The sequence below is a fragment of the Bubalus bubalis genome, chromosome 19 (assembly GCF_019923935.1).
Source record: "Bubalus bubalis isolate 160015118507 breed Murrah chromosome 19, NDDB_SH_1, whole genome shotgun sequence".
NCBI lineage: Eukaryota > Metazoa > Chordata > Mammalia > Artiodactyla > Bovidae > Bubalus > Bubalus bubalis.
In genome coordinates, this window is record NC_059175.1 from 45,204,675 (window position 1) to 45,222,095 (window position 17,421).

The window sequence follows — 17,421 nt, forward strand, 5'->3', positions numbered from 1 at the left end:
TTTTTAACATTTATAGTTAAGAATTAACACACTTATAACAATAATATTTTTAAAACAGAGCAAATCACAATGTGCAAAATTTAAAACCAAAATAATTCATTTATAAAATAATTCATTTATAAAACATAAAATTGGAAAGTAATGAGTATTACAATTATTCAAGTATGACATGAACAGTGTTTAAAAAAATTTATACTTGTGTTTTATCTGATATTTCATAATATAACTAAAAGCTCTGGTTTCAGTTCTAGGAAATCATTCTAGATACTTATTTGTCCAGGGGATTAGTTAAACAAATGTCCCTAACCTATTTAAATTTGTCATCTCAGTTGAAGACAGCTCTTAAGAAGTGAATTGGTGGACTCTGAAACACATGGACACACTTTGCAGCTGTCTTATTATTAGAAGCTAAAAGGTAATTACAAATCACAGAGGTGGCAGTGGCTCGAAGGGGTCAGTTTAAAAAGACAAGGAGAAAAATTATGGTCTAATTTTTTTTAAAAAGAATGTGTGTTTAAACCCAATTGAGTTATTTAATGAGTAGATTTAGAGAAAGGATGGTACCCTGTCATACCACTTCAGCGTACTGAATAGCTCAAGGGGAAAGCTTTGCAAGGAAGCTTTAATTAATTTCCTTCATCTAATCCTCTGTTAACACTGAACAAGCCTCTGTCACATGCATCATATGAATTCCAAGGACAAAGTAAAAGCCATTTAAAAGTAGTCATATCCCAATAAGGTTATTAAGAGACCATTTCAGAGTTCCTCATTAAGGTTAATGCATTTAGCACTAATACTATTCAAAAGCCATATCACAGTCCAGCAATTTCATAAAATATTGATTGCTTTGGTGTGTTCTTATGTACTAATGTATTATATTTTTAAGTAACTTAGTGAGGCAAAAGTCCAGGTTATTTAGTTTCAGCTTGGTGTAAAAGATTGCAACTCCTGTAACAGCTTTAAATAGCAATAGCTCAAGCCTTGGGTAGATCAGTTTCTATATTTAAAATTGAGTGCCAACATTATAGCCTCTGTATTTTATCTAGAGCTTTTCTCTCTCAGGGTCATACAAAGGGATAGGAGACTAATGGGGTGATGTATTAAAAAAGTTTTATGAATGATAAATATTATCCCTATTTTTCTGTAGGAGAAATGGAGTCACAGGCAGATTAAGTAACCATTAAAACTGTTATCCTTTAAAAGGATCCACTTATGCTGCATTTAACTGCATTCCAAGCACTTACTCTCCACCACTATTCTTAACTGTCACTTTGAGTGCCAAAGGTGGGGTGAGGGTAGGTATCCTGTATAAAAATATGCAAATTTTGAATCATTTAAACTCTCTTTTTAAATATAGATCAATATATCAAGTTTAATGCTCAAAAATCAGAATTCTGCTTACCCTTTTAGTAAGATTTTCTTTAATGTAATGGGAGAGGGGAAAAAGAGATAGATTTGCATATAAATGTATTCTCCTTCAGTAAACTTACTAATGGGCTTCTGGGATGGCTAAGTGGTAAAGAACTTGCCTGCCAATGCAGGAGATGAAGGTTCAATCCCTGGGTTGGGAAGGTTTCCTGGAGAAGGAAATGGCAACCCACCCAGTATCCTTGCCCGGGGAATCCCAAGGACAGAGGAGCCTGGTGGGCTACAGTCGATGGGGTCACAAATGAAGATACGACTAAAATGAATAAACAATAACAAACTTAGTATCCTAAGCCTCTAGTACTATACTCTCATTTGAAGAGCTGGTGTAGAAAGAGTGTAAAGGTTCATGTTGGACAGTAGATAACTCTCCCCACTGATAACTAGAGCAGGTGGAAGGGAATGACAACATCTTAAGGAAATATTTTTCCTTTTCTTTTCCTATCAAAATGCTGTTTAATTCAGCTTTAACGCTATGTAGAATGGCATTTTCTATAAGGTCCTTCTTACAACAATTTTGCGTAACAGTAATAAAGTGTTTTAATGATGCATTTTCCCATTAAGACTTTAGAATAATATATGTTTTAGCATCATGGGTCAAATGGGGGAGTTCTTGCAGTGTATGGGTAGATGTGATGGCAAAGTTAAAATAAAATAAAAGAAATAAAATTATCTTTGTTCCATATTATTTTACATGAAATGAAATTTAATAATAATGATTTAGGAAGTGCTGAGCATTGAAAAACAAAAATGTGAATGAAATAGAACTAATATCAGAGCTAAAGAGAAATTTTCATACATTCACACCTCTGTTTAAATTGGAGACAGATAGAAAAGGACCTGGGGAGAATTATCTTTAAAATTTTCATATAAAACATTAATAATCCACAGATATCAGATAAATTCTGTATATTTATATTTCCTATATGAGTGATGGGAGCTATTTCAATGTTTCTAAATTCTTTCTCGGTTAATTTCAAAGTTCTCCTATGTATATTGAAGAAAAATATTATGAACTTTTAAAAGAAATTAACTCAAATGGAAAATAACAATAAATGGAGAAGAGAGAGGAGGGAAAGGAAGAAGAGAAGGGTAGGAAAAAAAAAATGTGTCATTAATATTTACAAAAACAAGTGGTTGAGAGAAGAATGCAGTCTCCCCACAAAGAATGAGGGATACCAGTTTCTGGCTTTCTTTCTGCCAGCTTATTTGGTAACTGTTCAGTCCAATTTACCTTAGGCTAGCCATGTATCCAGACTTACCAGGTGGCACTAGTGGTAAAGAACCAGCCTGCCAATGCAGGAGACTCAAGAGACACAGGTTTGATCCTTGGGTCAGGAAGATCCCCTGGAGGAGAGCATGGCAACCCACTCTAGTATTCTTGGCTGGAGAATTCCATGGACAGAAGAACCTGGCAGGCTACAGTCCATAGGATCACACAGAGTTGGACATGACTTAAGTGACTTAGTATGCATGCATGCATGCAGCCATGTATCTCTTTGCTGACAAAGATCCATATAGTCAAAGCTATGATTTTTCCAGTAGTCATGTATGGATGTGAGAGCTGGACCATAAAGAAGCCTCAGCACCGCAGAAGTGATGCATTCAAATTGTGGTGCTGGAGGAGACTCTAAAGAGTCCCTTGGAATGCAAGGGGATCAAACCAGTCAATCCTAAAAGAAATCAACTCTGAATATTCATTGGAAGGACTGATGCTGAAGCTGAAGCTCTGATACTTTGGCCACCTGATGAAAAGAGCTGACTCTTTGGAAAAGACCCCTGATGCTGGGGAAGATTAAAGGCAAAAGGAGAAGAGGGTTGCAAAAGATGAGATGGTTAGATAGCATCACTGACCCAATGGACATGAATCTGAGCAAACTTTGGGAGATAATGAAAGGTAGGAAAGCCTGGCACACTGCAGTCCATGGGATCTCAAAAAGTTGGACACAATTTAGCAACTGAACAACAAGGCTTGTATTTCCTCCCTATTTTGCATAAAACATGGAAATATGCACATTTTCTAGGACTGGATTGAAACAAGTTGTGTCTTTAACACATGGCAAATTTCCTACTCTGTTCATAACAGAGTCAAAATATCCCAGGAAACTATATCACACAGAGGTATAACACAACTTATAACCAAAATAAGGTGAGGTGCATTTGGAACCAAGCAAAGAAGACTTTCCTAATAGATGAAAACTTTTCTAGAGCCCAGGCCTGAGGTAGTTAGTGTGTTCCTAAAAAAGAAATTTCAGCACGAATATAAACAGAGGAAGAGAATGCTATGAAGTGATCTTAAACGAGTAGGAAGGGATCATATCAAGAAAAATCCTGAAATTATTCTTCATTTAGGATTCTATTAAATAGAAAAGATAATTTGTGGAAATATCTTACATGGGATAACAGTAGGATGAGTTCTTGTTTCTGTAATTGTTTCCTTTGCATGTAAATATTAGATTGAAAAAAAAAAAAAAGGAAAGGGAAGAATTCAGCTCAACAGATTAAGGGTCATTTCAACAGTTAACAGAAAGATGGTGGCAGCTGGAAGGAGGTGACAGTAGAAATAGAGAAAGTAAAGTAGGGGATAGAATGAAGAATTTTCCATGCTTCATGAGAGGTGAGAAGAGGTGCCAAGGTGTCTTATATGCTAACTAAAATAATGAAAGTAAATCCTATTTACATAGAGATTCAGGAAGAAGAGAGAATTTGATGGAATAATACCAAAAGTTAAGTTTGGACATGTAAAATTTGAGTGGAGCTGTCCAGTTATCGACTAGATATTATCAAGTAAAAATAAATAAATAAATAAAATGTCTAGGCTATAAAGGAAGCATGTGAGTAAAATGGGCTTATAGACAAGCAAAGGTATTTAATAGGGTTTAAAACCTTGATCATTTAGTTTTCCTAACAAACTGATTTTACCTTAGTTTCTTCACTTGCAAACGAAGATTTTTAAAAATAACACCTCTTGGCATTTATCTCAGAGGATCATTGTGGAAATTCAATGAAATATTATATGCAAGTCACTTGGCATATGTCTAGAGTTTTATACATATTCACAAATGTTAGCTATCATTGTAATCACTATCATCACACTTAAATATCTGGGAATGTGTGACTCTCTCAAGAAGAGATATCTCAAGATTAAACAAGCAACCTCAGCATTTGTATACAGTTAGAAGAAGAGGATCCAGAGCATAAAACTGAGTAATATGGACGGCCATGAAAGTACAACTATGAAAATGTCGTGCTATAGATAGGAAAAAATGTCCGAGTCCAAAGAAAACAAGGGTTGAAAAATGTCAACTTTATTTAACAATAATGGCATATTAAATGCAATTCAAAATGAAATACCATGTCTTAAGCATGAAGCTTTTGGAATGCATGAGTAGTTGCCAGTAGTAAATGGTTGGTATCAGCAAATTTTTTACCCATAGAAGATGGCACACTTTTGGGAATTAAAGAGAACAAAAGAAGGAGAAAAAGAGAAGAAACTGAAAAATGTATCAATTAATTGGTTGGGGTAATCTTGGTATTTTTTTGGAGGAGAGCAAGGTTGGGTTATAAGAGAATTAATGCACTTGTAATCTAAAAGAGAGGAATATTGTCAAATAAATCTTTAGATACTCAAGTTTTGACAATGGCTTCCCTTAGTGGAGTAGTGATGAGTAATATGATCTCTTTGAACTGGTAGGACCAATAAAAATTTATGTTGAAATTGACCCAATTTTTTGGGTCAATGATCCATATTGTGCCACACATAAAATGTTGTAAAATATCAATCATATAATGCATACAGTCACTGGTAAAGAATCTGCCTGCCAATGGAGGAGATGCAGGTTTGATCCCTGGGTTGGGAAGATCCCCTGGAGGAGGAAATAGCTACCCAGTCCAGTATTCTTGCCTAGAAAATACAACGGACAGAGGAGCTTGGTGGACTACAGTCCTGGGCATGGCAAAGAGTGGGACATGACTTAGCCCATGCACACAGTACAGGAACTATTAATATCAATCCTTGAAAATAGACATTTTCCAACGACTTAATCTTGGACTATTTCTCCCTCCATATATAGATAAAAGTTCTCACAAAAATACAGCTGTCTGCAGTGTCTTCTCATGAATATTGCAGTATTTCAGAGACCATCTCGCCTTCAAATAGAGTCCTCCTCATTGGCATTTGTTCATGTTTAAGTCTCATCAAATTAACAAAAATCCTGCTTATTAGCAAACCTCACATGAATTACCATATTATTTCTCTCCTTTTCTTCATCAACAAACATCTTGAAAAAGCTTTCTACTTTTAATTTCTTTTTATATTTTGTGATTTTTTTCTCCATTTGCATCTTAAATGTGAGCATACCTATAGTTTTTTTTTCCTTCTAGTTTATAGTTTCTCCTCATTCTGCATATTCTCATGCAGCAATTTGACCTTCAGATGTGTTCTCAGTCTGGATGATGTGCAGATGCATTCAGCTCAGACTCAAATCCAACTGCTAACATTTCTAGTTCCAAATTAGAAGGTAGGAGGCCAAGAGTGAAAATAAGTGGAATGTCAGACAGGTAAACATCTGAAACCATGGCTGCCCTGAAGGCATGTGATGGTAAATTTATACCAGATCCCAAGATTGGAATAATCTTAGTTACAATATGAGACAATATTTTGTGCTGACACAAGATGGTCCACTGGAATCAATATACTGGATAAATCTGAGACTTTGAAAGGAATATACCTTCATGAAAAAAATAGCAAGAAATAAAAAGTGCATTTGTTTACATGACAGAAATCTTCTAAAATGGTAGATGAAGAATGTAAGGCAAACTTCGTGAAAAGTCATATACCATAATTCTGCTATTTTATAGGATTTGGGTTTTAAATTTACATTATTCCTAGAGTTAAGGAAATACAAAGTCAAAAATTAAAGATATGACTATTTAGTATCTCTCCAGAGTCTTAATAGAAACAAAAGAAAATATTTTCAACCTAGCCATTCTGATTGATATAAAGTGTTAGTTTGTCTTTCTCCCAGCATCTACATTTACTCAGCAGCTTTAGATAATTCCTTTACTTAAAAAAAAAAATAGTCACAGGAGGCTTGAGAATTCTCTTGTTGTTGTTTTTATTTTTAAAACACTATGGGAAATATTTAAGTATTTTTTTTAATTTTATTTTATTTTTAAACTTTACATAATTGTATTAGTTTTGCCAAATATATTTTTATACATGCAGAAGAAAGAGCAACAGAAAAAAAAAAAAAAAACAACAAAACAAAAACTAAAACTGCACAAGTGAGAAAGACCTAAGCATAGAGTGATATTTCAATACTGAAACAGATGGGAGAAGATAGAATCCAATGTAGAGACAGATACAACCTTGCAAAAGAAAAGAGCAGCCAGCCTTTGGAACTGCGGGAAATCAAGCATGTACTCAAAGGAAGTTGTATTTTTTTAACAAAATATACAATGAGATTTTCAAAAAAAGAATGTCTATCTTGTGTCTTCTGATTTTGATAATTTTAATGAAGTACAAGGTAAAGTCAGTAGCTGAAAAAGATGATAGCAGTGACATAGAGGTGACTGTATGTTGATGACAGCTTGCAATAGCTAATTCATGGGAAGCTTTACGGTATGAGGACTTTGAATGGCAGAATAGTTTAAATGATTGATAATGGCTTCATAAAGAGCTGTGATTTAAAAAAGTATTTAATTAGAAGGAATGGGTTTGAAACCCACTTCTACCACTTATTTATTTTGTGACTTTGAGTTTCTGATCATTAATCTGTAAAATTAGAGTAAAAATAATTTATATTCCTATAAGATTGCTAAGTTAGAGACATAATAATAACTAAAGTGATACACATGCTATTCAATTAGTTACTTATATTTTTTATTGATTAGTAAGTGGATCTATAGTGACTGGATAAGAAAGTAGAGATGTTATTAGAGTAGGAAAATGGCAATGGGTCAAGACTTATGATATATACACTTTAACTTTTTTAGATCAAAAGTCATCAAGTAAGTAAGGATGAAGTAACGAGTGATAAAAGAGTAAATGATTTTAGTAAAGCAGTCATTATTTAAGATATGGCAGAATTGTGCATGATGTCAATGTGCAAAATATAAAAAAAGTTACTATAAAATTGAAAATTACTTTTAAAGATCCTTAGTAGACTTAGGATGTCTTCACCTGCACACTACCCACAATTCAATCAATCTCTGTGTGTGCTTAGCTCTTAACACTCAAATGATATTGCTCTGTTAAGATCTGACATCTAATTTTATTTGATCTAGCAACAACATTCAGTATAGTTGATCTCTTTTTCCTTTTTAAAATACATCATTTTAAAATACCGACTCGATGGACGTGAGTTTGAGTGAACTCCGGGTGTTGGTGATAGACAGGGAGGCCTGGCCTGCTGCGATTCATGGGGTTTCAGAGTCGGACATGGTTGAGCGACTGAACTGAACTGAACTGAACTGAAAATACTCTTGACTGGCCTCCAAGTTGGTACTTTTTTTCCCCACAGTCCTCCTACATCCTCGTCTGTTCTATCACTATCTTTTATGAAAAAAACTGCCTCTTTTTCAATGATACTAAATACTGAATTTGGGTGTCTTCAGTATATAGAAATAGTTTACTTAGCTCTCTAAAAAAGTATAAATTGGGAACATGAGAGCCCCAGTCTATATCCAGAGAAAATTTAATATTCAGAATACTTAGACTGGAAGAGCATATCTTTCTCTATCGTGATGCTGACTGTTTGAACCAGCAAGAATAGCCTTCCATCTGCATGGCTTCCTCTTTCTCATGGTAGGGCCACTAATCATGATTTATTCTTACTAAGAATAAGGAGCCCTTACTAAGGAGTTCTGTATAAGCCATATGTATTTTCCCCAGAACTCTTCTGTTCTAAACTTCTAACATTATTCTTTTCTGGCCATTGACCTCATAACAGAGTTCTCCACCACAGCACAAAATTTAGAGTATTTCCACACCTTAGACATACATATTGGATAACTAAGTGTATTGCTTGATCTTTGTCTATTAGGAGAATTCCCCATCACCAAACCCCTTCAGAGTCAGCCCAGAGAAAACAGGGGAGGCACTGTAGTGAGCTAGCAATCCATTTTCCATAGTGGCAATAGACCATACCAAAATTTCAACCAGGCCTCCTCCTTTCTACCTATATCTATACAAACCTTTGGTTGTAGGGAATCCTTTATGACTCCATGTAGAATCATTATCTTCCTTAGTTACATTTATTACCATCAGATCTGCTGGATTATATGCCCAAATAGTAGTCTGCATTATGATGTAGCACTCTCTTTATGCTTCATTCAAATCAACTATCCTTCTAAAATACCATATAAAAACACTGGAACAGTATCCACAAGTCTTCTGAAATTTAAGCGGTTCACTAAAAGACACATCTCATTTTTATTAACTGAAAGTTTGATATATAATAAGTATTCTAAATTAGGAGAATTTCCTCCAATGTCACAGAGCACTAGACTCACATAAGCATCATAAATAACTTCAGATCGATGAATATTTTCAACTTTATCCCTCACCCTCTAGTTTGCCTGTATCTTAGTAGGTAAGACTACATGTGACTTACTGTTTCCCTGGTCTAGTGAATATGATATCATTAATATAGTGAATCAGCATTTTGATTTTGTTTAATTGCTATTCCTCCAATAAAAATGAATATGTGAGATTTGCCTCATATTCTGCTTTCTGAGAAACCAAAGCTAAACCACAGCATTGATGGGACAGGTAGATAAGATAAAATTGAGGGCAGAGTAGAAACTGTTTAAACATTTCATATCCTAATGATAATCTGAGGCATAGAATTGGTGCCTTTACTCCCACTTACTTCCCAACTCTCACAATATTGTTGAGACTATAGGCCACATCCAAAACAGTAGAATTATGAGTCTTTACTACAGAAGAGACTTTTACAATTACATTTTCCAAAAACAGTTTTTCTAGTATGAACAGATGCAGCAAATTAATTTTTCTCCTTGTAGAGCTATAAAAATATTGCAAATAACCTGTCGGTTATGACCTTTAGAAATATATTGGTCTTTTAATCTCATAATGGTGAACAAGTAATAAAGTATAGCTGTACATAAATTGTATTTCAACCCTACCCATTCACGAGAATGGATAAAACAATGAGCAGCAAAATACAGAGTTGTTCAGTACATTCACATACCAGGAATAAAAGAGTGTTTAGTGTACAATTTGTTATTTTTCACATACAGAAAAGACACATGTGACTGATAATCTTGCTGCTCTAGTTTGTATATAAACTAGCTTTTTAACACCATGTTCAGCAACATGTATACTTAAGTTTAAAAGAACTATCCTAATGTTAGAATGAATGCAAAGAGAAGAGTGTTTTAATGAGAAATATATGAAACAGTGAAAAGTTCATGCCTACTTAAAGACAACCTTACATGATATTGAAGTTCATGTATCAATACCAATGAAAAGGGGCAATAAAGGATGTTCTTTTATGCTGAATTTAAGGAGACATGTCTATTGGAGGCACTTTCTTGTTAATGTTTTAACAGAAGATCATTAAAAATGATCTCTCCTTCAAGAGAATATCTGTACTGTGCATAGTCAGCAGTTTGACACCTATGTGTCTATGATAAGGCTTCAGACCGGTTTCTATCAAGTTCTTTGGCAAGGTTAGAGGTTTCAAAGACACCTGTTTGAGCTATTAAACTGCCTTTATGTGGCACCGGGTCCAATGGGAGATCGACTCTCCAGTTACTTCTGGAAAGCAAAGAAATTGTGGGGCATTGTGGAGAATACTTATACCCTCCTGCTCCCAGCATCTTAGAGTTAAACTGCAGAATCAAAACCATGTTCTAAGCCACAGTTCTGCTTCTAGCATGCTGTGTGTGCTTAGTCATGTCCGACTCTTTTGACCCCACAGACTGCAGCCCACCAGGCTCCTCCATCCATGGGATTCTCCTGGCAAGAATACTGGAGTGGGTTGCCATATCCTTTTCCAGGGGATCTTCCCTACCCAGGAATTGAACCTGGGTCTCCTGCATTGCAGGCAGACTCTTTACCGACTGAGCTAGAAGGGAAGCTTCTAGCATAGCTAACTCAATTAATACATCTTTTAACCAGTAAGTCAGGAAGTTTAAAAAAAAAAAGACTTTATAGACTTTGGGGTAAAAGATCTAGGATCAATGAGGTCTGTGGTCTTTTCTGGATGAAAAGCTAGGGAGGGGCAGCTCAATCTGAACTCTGTGTGCAGTGCTAAGTTGCTTCAGTCATGTCTGACTCTTTGAGATTCCATGGACTTAGCCTGTCAGACTCCTCTGTCCATAGGATTCTCCAGGGAAAAACACTGGTGTGGGTTGCCAATTCATCCTCCAGTGGATCTTTCTGACCCAGAAATCTAACCAGAGTCTCTTATGTCTCCTGCCCTGGTAGATGGGTTCTTTACCACTAGTACCACCTGGGAAGTCCTAGGCAATTTTGAAATATAATAAGGAAAGAAGTGAACCTGACAATGTTCAGGGATTACCAACTAGTATGGATAATATAAACAGAATAGCTTACTTAGTGTAAATAGAACAACTAATATAAAAAAATAATCTAATATAAATAGAATATAATAAAATAATTGAATATAAGTGGAATAATCTAACATGATAACGATTAACTTCTTTACTGTTACAGGATGCATGTATGCACACTCAGCTGTTTATTCATGTCTGACTCTTCGTGACCCCAAAGGACCCTGCCAGGCTCCTGTGTCCATGGGATTTCCCAGGTAAGAATACTGGGGAGGGTTGCCATTTCCTCCTCCAGGTTTATAAGGATGACAAACTAATTTAGTCTTACTCTGACTGAAACAGAACACTCCATCAAAGCTAGTTAATGATCTTTGCTAATTCATATTTCTTCTTTTGGTTATTCACATATCCCAGTTTCAAGCTGCATTTAGGCAGAAACTGATTCTTATACCAGCTGCTAACAGAAAAGAGGAGTCAATGAGCACAGTCATTTTTAATTCCCAAATGTGTTTAACAAGAATGAATGTCACATTTGATCATTTAAACCATTGCTAAGTTTTTGAAAAAAATGTATCAAATAAACTGTAAAGAAAAATTAAGAGAATATAGGAAGTGTAGTTAAGTTTAAAACATTTTATTAATGAGTTAAGTCAAATTACAATGCCAAAAGAAAGGAAAAATAACAAAAGTAAAATTTCAAACCTACCCATAGAATAAAATTTGGAATGATATGTGTGTTACCTCTAATAAGTATGAGTGTTTTCTGACTCAATTTTCATGTATGAATACTGGATAAATTAAAAGTTATAAGAAGTACCAAACAGGCAAAAATGCTAGGATATATTAAATCTAAGTATCTATAAAGGAATAGTTAAAGTAATTTCATTAATTGAGAAGTCAATTTATCCATTTTCCCACCAAATGAATTTTCAACAGTATCTGAAGGCTATAAGTTTGAGTTCAGTTCAGTTCACTTCAGTCTCTCAGTTGTATCCAACTCTTTTCGACCCCATGAATCACAGCATGCCAGGCCTCCCTGTCCATCACCAACTCCCGGAGTTCACTCAGACTCACGTCCATTGAGTCAGTGATGCCATCCAGCCATCTCATCCTCTGTCGTCCCCTTCTCTGCCTGCCCCCAATCCCTCCCAGCATCAGAGTCTTTTCCAATGAGTCAACTCTTCATGTGAGGTGGCCAAAGTACTGGAGTTTCAGCTTTAGCATCATTCCTTCCAAAGAAATCCCAGGGCTGATCTCCTCTAGAATGGACTGGTTGGATCTCCTTGCAGTCCAAGGGACTCTCAAGACTCTTCTCCAACACCACAGTTCAAAAGCATCAATACTTCAGTGCTCAGCCTTCTTCACAGTCCAACTCTAACATCCATACATGACCACAGGAAAAACCATAGCCTTAACTAGACAGACCTTTGTTGGCAAAGTAATGTCTTTGCTTTTGAATATGCTATCTAGATTGGTCATGACTTTCCTTCCAAGGAGTAAGCGTCTTTTAATTTCATGGCTGCAGTCACCATCTGCAGTGATTTTGGAGCCCAAGAAAATAAAGTCTGACACTGTTTCCACTGTTTCCCCATCCATTTCCCATAAAGTGATGGGACCGGATGCCATGATCTTCGTTTTCTGAATGTTGAGCTTTAAGCCAACTTTTTCACTCTCCACTTTCACTTTCATCAAGAGGCTTTTGAGTTCCTCTTCACTTTCTGCCATAAGGGTGGTGTCATCTGCATATCTGAGGTTATTGATATTTCTCCCAGCAATCTTGATTCCAGCCTGTGTTTCTTCCAGTCCAGTGTTTCTCATGATGTACTCTACATATATGTTAAATAAGCAGGGTGACAATATACAGCCTTGACATACTCCTTTTCCTATTTGGAACCAGTCTGTTGCTCCATATCCAGTGCTAACTGTTGCTTCCTGACCTGCATACAGATTTCTCAAGAGGCAGGTCAGGTGGTCTGGTATTCCCATCTCTTTCAGAATTTTACACAGTTTTTAAACTATTGTGCTAGGACAAGTTAACTGAGATTATGTAAGCTAGGAGGTCCATTGTTTCTCACCAATATCTCTCACCTACCTCTCCCACATTATAGTGAGAATGACAATTTCCATGCTCCTTTTATTTATTTATTTTCATCTGTATATGCTTTTTTTCTCTATGAAAGTGATGACTACTTCTGCTCGTCTAATTTTTATATTTTGCTTAATTTTATATGAATGCATCTTCCCTTATTAGATTCCTCTAAAAATGATATTTTATTTTATCTTTTCAAAGGTGTGGGGGGTATCCTCAATTATCTCCATAGTTTCATTTTTTAATTTTTAAAAATTTTTGGTTGTGCCATTCAGCATGTGGAGTTCCCTGACAGGGGATGAAACCTTTACCTCTTGCATTAGAATCTCTGCATCTTAACCACTGGAACACCACAGAAGCCTGAACAAACCTTTGTGTCATCATCTGACCTATATTCAAGAAACACTTCATTGTAATTTGATGAATCGCAATATTTCATATCAATGACTATGACCAACAAAACTAGTTTGTTTTGTTGTATATGTTTTATTTGTTATATATATTGTGTGTAGTATGATGATGATTATAAGAAGTCATGAGAATATTTTTTATTAAATGTATTTTTCCAAATAGCATCATCAATAAATCAAAAAGAACATTTAATAGAATCTAAATTAATATGGAAGAAAATATTTATTATTTTGTAGCAATTGACAAATAATTCTAAATATTTTGTAAAAATATAGAAAGCCTGGAGAAGCCTAAATGATTTTCAAAGAGAAAACCAATGTTGGAACACATGCACCTGATTTTGAGAGTGACCATACATCTACTTCAACACATTGGTATGCTACTGGTGTAAATATAGAAATATAGATTAATGTAACAGAAGATCAGGATATATATATGCTCATAAATGATTACTTAATTTTCAGCAAAAATACCAATGGAGAAAGGGATGTTTTTAGAACAAATTCTTTTGGAACAAGTAGATATCCATATGAAACAAATAAATAACCTCAATCTTTACCTTAATCAAACAGAAAATTGGTTCAGAATGCATCATAGACCTATACAGTAAAAACTAGGAATGAAAAATAGCTTTCTAAACTAGAAAAGCAACAGCTAGTGTTGCTTTGGTGAAATTATAAAATTGACTTTATGATTGGACACAAGGTTTTTTCCACTCTCACTAATTCTATTAAATAATGATCTAGAAGTACTAGTTGTGGACTTAGGTAAGCAAAATAAATAAAGACTATGCAAATTGGATAGAAAAAAGCAAAACTGTCTTCATTCACAGTTGATATGTTTGTGTACATTGAATATCTTAAGGAACCTATTAAAAAAGCTATTAAAACTTGCAAATTTGTTTAGCAAGGAAAGAGTACAATATCAATATATGAAAGTCCATTGTCTTTCTGTGTTCTAGCAAGGAAAAACTGGAAACTGAACATTTGAAAAATGTCATTTAGTGTAGCATCAACAAACATGAATATTTTGTGATATATTTGATCCAATATATGTTAAGTGCTGAGAATTAGAAATTATAAAGCATTACTGAGATAAATTAGAAAAAAATACTAAAATAGAGACTTAATTGTTCCTCTGTAGACTTAATGGAGTTTTTTTTATGAAGAAATAATCAAACATTCTAAAATTTATATATAAATGCAAATGATCTAAGATAGCTAAACAATTTTGGAAGAGAGCATTCCCTATATAATTTTAAGACTAATTATAAAGCTACTATAATTAAAACAGTGTAATATTGGCATAAAGATAAACAAACAGAATAGGGAAAGTGAAAGTGTTAGTTGCTCAGCTGTGTCCAACTATTTGTGACCCCATGGACTGTAGCCCACCAGGCTCCTCTGTCCATGGGATTCTCCAGGCAAAAATATTGGAGTGGGTTGCCATTCCCTTCTCCAGGGGATCTTCCTGATCCAGGGATTGAACCCAGGTCTCCTGCATTGCAGGCAGATTCTTTACTATCTGAACCACCAAGGAAGTCCTAAAACTATGGAATGCTTCACAAATTGCATCTCATTCTTGCACAGGGGCCATGCTAATCTTTTCTGTATCACTCCAATTTTACTACATGTGCTTCAGAATAGAGAGTCTAGATATAAACTCATACATCTACGGTCAAAAAAGCTAAGATTGTTCAGGAAGCAAATGATGATGCTCTAGCGTATATGATGATGGAACATGCAAAGCAGATACAAAATAAGAACTACTCTGAAGTTAGTAAGATATTAACATACATGTCATGTGTGAGCTTTTCAGATCTTTATGTAAGTGTTATCGCAATGGGGGGAGGGATTTGAAGGAGGAAAAGCTCGTAAAAGACATGGAGTAACAGAAGAGTTAGATAGAATAAGCTGCATTTCAAAAAAAAGCAACTTACTCTGTGTCAGAACAAAGACATTAAAGGCGTGTTTCGATTATTTCACAAAATGATCTACAACTGATACTCTGTAAAAGTTGAAAACTTTAAGAAGAAATCAGATAAGCAATGTTGCAAATACTATGCAGTATTCACAATTTACTGACTACAAACTATGTGTGTGTGCGTGTGTGTGTGATTGAGAGAAAAACTCTCTGATATTCCCTTCTAGCTATTTAGGAGATATAGGATCTTTGATGTCTCTTAGGAATATATACCAGCTTACCTGGTAACTCAACTGGTAAAGAATCACCTGCAATACAGAAGACCTCAGCTGGATTCCTGTATTGGGAAGATCTGCTTGAGAAGGGATAGGCCACCCACTCCAGTATTCTTTGGCTTCCCTGGTGGCTCAGCTGGTAAAGAAACCGCTTGCAATGTGGGAGACCTCCGTTCCATCCCTGGGTTGGGAAGAACTCCTGGAGAAGGGAATGGTTGGCTACCCACTCCAATATTCTGGCCTGGAGAATTCTGGGGTCACAAAGAATTGGACACTACTGAGCAACTTTCACTTTCACTTTCAGGAATGTATACATAGTTTGGCACTGGCAGTTAGAGGCTGATGTGAAAAAAGACAGGTCTGAAAGACGGAGATTTCTCTTGAGAGCTAACATTTTCAGAACAAATTGGGCAGCTGACAAATATTCACTTTCCAGACCTCAGGATGTAGTTAATATCAGTGATCTCAGGATGGTCTAAGAAAACAATTACTAAAACTGACAGAATCCAACTGTCAGATCCAAACATTTGCTGTGCCTCTCTTCAAAAGAACTATTGGGTGATTTTTCTTTTAAATCAATGTTTGCAAATTTTGTCAACTTTTCTGAATTTGACTGCTGAATAGACTCAAGCACTTTTTCAATAAATAATATATTTTTTCTAAAGTAGATTTAAATGTAAATGAACAAAAATACCCCAGTCCAAGATTAAAAACAAACAAAAAAAAGCATGATTTGAATCAAATCCATATATTCTTTAGTGCCCAGCATGTGTAATATATATATATTTCAGATTGCTTGTTTTTATTCATAGACTTTATTTCACTGAATTCTGGCAATAATGAGTCTGCTGTTTATCAATAAATATTTTTCATTAAACGAGAGCAAGAATGATGAATTTCTAAATACAACCTTATTTACATGTATGTTCCCTACTCTTCAAATAAAATGAGTTTGTCATTTTTACACTCACATTACATATTTTGGTTTAAGAATACAACAGAGAGGGTATTGAGAATAAGCATTTAAGAATATTTATAAGAATTCTAGTAAATTTGGTATCCTTGGAAAAATAAAATTTAATACCAAATGGCATAGTCTGAATTCTTATTGGAACAATGTGAATTTGAAGTGTTATTGTATTTGTACAAGGACACCACACTTAAAAAACAGAGAAGCTGTATTTAAGTGTAATTGTTAAGAGCAGAGATCTGAGGTCAGAATATTTGGGTGAGCTTAATACATCTGCCTTTTTTAGACTGTATTTACTTCAGTACGTTATTCAGCATCTATGGGTCTTTGTTCCTCATACATAAAGTGGAGATATGTATATGTAGATGTAGATCTTCATACCTGTTGTCAAGAATAAATTAATTCATGAGAAACACTTAGAATGCAACCTTACACACGTTAAAGTACTGTGTGTACTTTACTAATGTTAGAGATTACATTTAATCTAGACTCCCATCTAGTGATAATATTTTTCATTTCACATTTAATTTCCTAGGAGCATTTTATAACAACTAGCATCTATAATAAAAACAAAGAATTCCTCAACAACTGTTTTCACTTTCCCAACATGCTGTCCATGTGTATGCATTTCCCCTTTGATTAATGCACATTCTACAGCTGGTTAACCTGCTTTACTGAAATTTCTCCCTGATGGTAGTGTCACCTCAAATTTCATTTCAGATGCTCCCTCCTTTATTCTAAGTGAAAGTGAAAGTGAAGTCTCTTAGTCATGTCCGACTCTCTGC

At 35.0% G+C, this 17,421-nt stretch overlaps 2 non-coding genes across 2 annotated transcripts; both read right to left on the reverse strand.

Annotated features, from left to right (window-relative positions):
• Positions 1 to 10,458: 10,458 nt before the first annotated feature.
• Positions 10,459 to 10,530, reverse strand: TRNAC-GCA. The gene has a single exon. It is a non-coding gene; the product is annotated as a tRNA-Cys (tRNA).
• A 4,483-nt stretch (positions 10,531 to 15,013) lies between these two features.
• Positions 15,014 to 15,117, reverse strand: LOC112580730. Its single transcript, XR_003105069.1, has one exon. It is a non-coding gene; the product is annotated as a U6 spliceosomal RNA (small nuclear RNA).
• Positions 15,118 to 17,421: the final 2,304 nt, after the last annotated feature.